General features: G+C 48.5%; 1 non-coding gene across 1 annotated transcript; it reads right to left on the bottom strand.

The window, feature by feature from the left end:
• Positions 1 to 107, bottom strand: LOC123646723. Its single transcript, XR_006737984.1, has one exon. It is a non-coding gene; the product is annotated as a U6 spliceosomal RNA (small nuclear RNA).
• Between the last annotated feature and the right edge of the window lie 2,596 nt (positions 108 to 2,703).

The raw sequence follows: 2,703 nt of genomic DNA, 5'->3' as shown, positions 1-2,703 counted from the left end.
AAAATAATGGAACACCTCACAAATTCCAGTGTCATCCTTGCACAGGGGCCATGCTAATCTTTCCTGTATTGTTCCAATTTTAGTATATGTACTGCCAAAGCAAGCACCTCATCCTCTTTTGTCTATAAACTCTGACTAATTCTTCAGATCTCAGCTTAAAAGTCACTTTTTCAGAGAAGCCTTCCAAGCCTAGGCCCAGTGCCCTGTCACACAACCCCTTGGCTTCACAGCAAGTAGTGTCAGTGATGCCACTATCTGATTGGGGTCTGTCACCCTCACTAGACTGTGAGCATCATGTGGGCAGGACCCAGGATCTAGGCGAGTGCAAGGCACATGGTGGGTCTCAGTATATCCTAGTTCATTGAACAAGCACATGAACAAATGAAGAAATGCAATTTTACCCACAGTGAGGAACACCTCTGACATTATCCTAGAAAACCATGTGACTCTGCATTGTTGTAAATTCCATCCTAGAGTATGTGCTTGGCTTTACCTTTCAAAAACCCAAAACCATAGTCCGTGTCTTTTTTTTTTTTCCTTTTCTCAAACAGAAGAGCAATTTTCTCCCAAGTGCGAATCTGGACTTCAACTCTCACAAAAGAGGAAAAACACCTGGTAGTTTTTAAATCGTAGGTTTTCCGCAGATTCTATTCATTAAGGTTTCAAAACTATTGAATCTAGAATCAGGCTTCTGAAGCGGCTTGCAATTTCTGTAATGATTGTAATTATTTTACAAGAAGACACTCAGCCTGGTCCTGCCCCACCACATCTCCGGAGAAGCCTCCACTGCTCACCTGGGGCCGACTGTGGGATCCAGAGATGGGTTTGCCTGGAACCTGAGGTGTGTCTGCATTCACCACGTTCATGGGAAACTCAGCCACATTCGACTCCGGGAAGCCAGGCGGGGTGGATCTGGGATTTCATGGGGCTGAGGACTCGACCCTGAGTTAGAGCAAGAACAGCTGATGTTCACTCACGGGACCCTTCACACCTTGTGTGTTGCTCATAACACCAGGAGCAAAGAATGGACATCATCATCATTAAAAAAAGCATCTTAATTTATAAACATGGGGAAACTCTGAGGCCAAGCAGCTGGTCCCAGAGCCGCTGGCAGGGGCTGGGCCACATGTGGCATGCGGGTTTTGTACCAAAACTCTTGCTCTTTTCACTCTACTTTGCTCCGTCTGACATTCACCACTGCATTGTTAGAAGCAACTTCTACTGTTAACATAATGGCACCCTTGAACTAGCATAAATAAAGATCGTCTGGTCATTTTGCACCATGGGCAAAGCCATGGAAAGTAGAAAAACAGGTGGCCTGTGACTACAAGGCCCGTTAATGTGACTGAACACTCAGCACTTGACCGCACACTCTGTGGTTGACTGTCTGGGTGATCAAAAGTCTGAAAGGTTGTAGCACTGGTGATCGAGACTGCCCGGAACATGAAAACCCCTGCATGTCCCGGGCCCATGGGCCATGCCCCAGGCTCTGCCTCCATTGTCAGGACTGTCCTACGCAGACACCATCTGGGAACTGGAGCCTATTCTGGTTATCTGCAATGTTTCACTTATTCTTGGGGAAAAAAGCTAAGTTGCCCTCTGCCTCTGAGTGCAGCCTCTGGCAGGCTGGGTCCCCTGGGCTTCCTCTAAATCCTGCCCGTCCCCGCCCTCCTCGTGGAGATCATGGTGAAGAACACACTGATCTCTTGGATCAAAGTGAGGACTGAAATGCATAAGTCTCCCACGGCAGGATCAGTTCGTGCTGAGATAACTCCTCGGGCTCTTGGCCCAGGAGGCGATAAAAGAGGCGCCTGTCATGAGGTCACCGGCTGAGGCCTCCTCACACCTGTCCCTCAGCGCCCCCCCACCCAGCCCTGGCCCCACTGAGCCAAAGGTTCCAGTGACCGTGCACGTCCCGCAGTCCCACATTTCCCATCTCCCTTTAGGTTTCCCTGTTGTCGCGTCTACAAAGCGGCCTTTCATCACCTCTGCCGCGTTGTCCCCTCCACACGTCCTCCGTGACCCTTGCCTCCTCTGCCCTTGGCGGAGGCTCGCTGCCTCCACGTCGGCTGTCAGAGCTCCAACTGGGGCAGGACACGGGGCACTAGACTCACTCACACAGCAACCCCCACGCGTCCCCCAAACTTTTGTTCTCCGCCTCCTTGTAGGCTTTCCGATGCTCTTCTGTTCCCAAAGGAAATCTTCTCAAGCTCACTTCATCTGACCCCAGTGGTCTCACCTTCCACTGGGTTCTGAAAGGACTTTAGGGGAAAGAAAAGCGTTTTATAATTGTTTATGTTCTTTTCATGATTTTTTGAAAATCTTCCTTCGCCATCATCATGATTATTAGTTAGCATTGATTTCCGCTCTGATCCCAATTTATAAAATTATCTCTCCTGACATAAAAACCTTCTTTTTTGATTTCTTCAAATTAATGGTTTTATTGTTGAATCCTAACTTAGTCACCTTATGAATAGTTTCCACTGACTTCAGTGTTTTACCCTCTGTACCTGCTCATTGCTCCCTCCAGGTGTGTGTTTTTTACCTAGAGAGTACTGCTGAGGTGTGTTAAAGGTGTCAAGAACACGAACACGCTCTGGCTGGGGATCATGATCTCCCCAGGGGCACAGAGGACAGCTCTGGTTGTTCAGGTATTTATTCCTGTCCTGTGACTTTCCTGGCTTTTCAGGTAAAAGCGATGCC

This window comes from Lemur catta, chromosome 10 (assembly GCF_020740605.2).
Source record: "Lemur catta isolate mLemCat1 chromosome 10, mLemCat1.pri, whole genome shotgun sequence".
Classification (NCBI taxonomy): Eukaryota; Metazoa; Chordata; class Mammalia; order Primates; family Lemuridae; genus Lemur; species Lemur catta.
The sequence above is the reverse complement of the archived record's forward strand: the minus strand, read 5'-3'. Positions and strand labels throughout refer to the sequence as shown.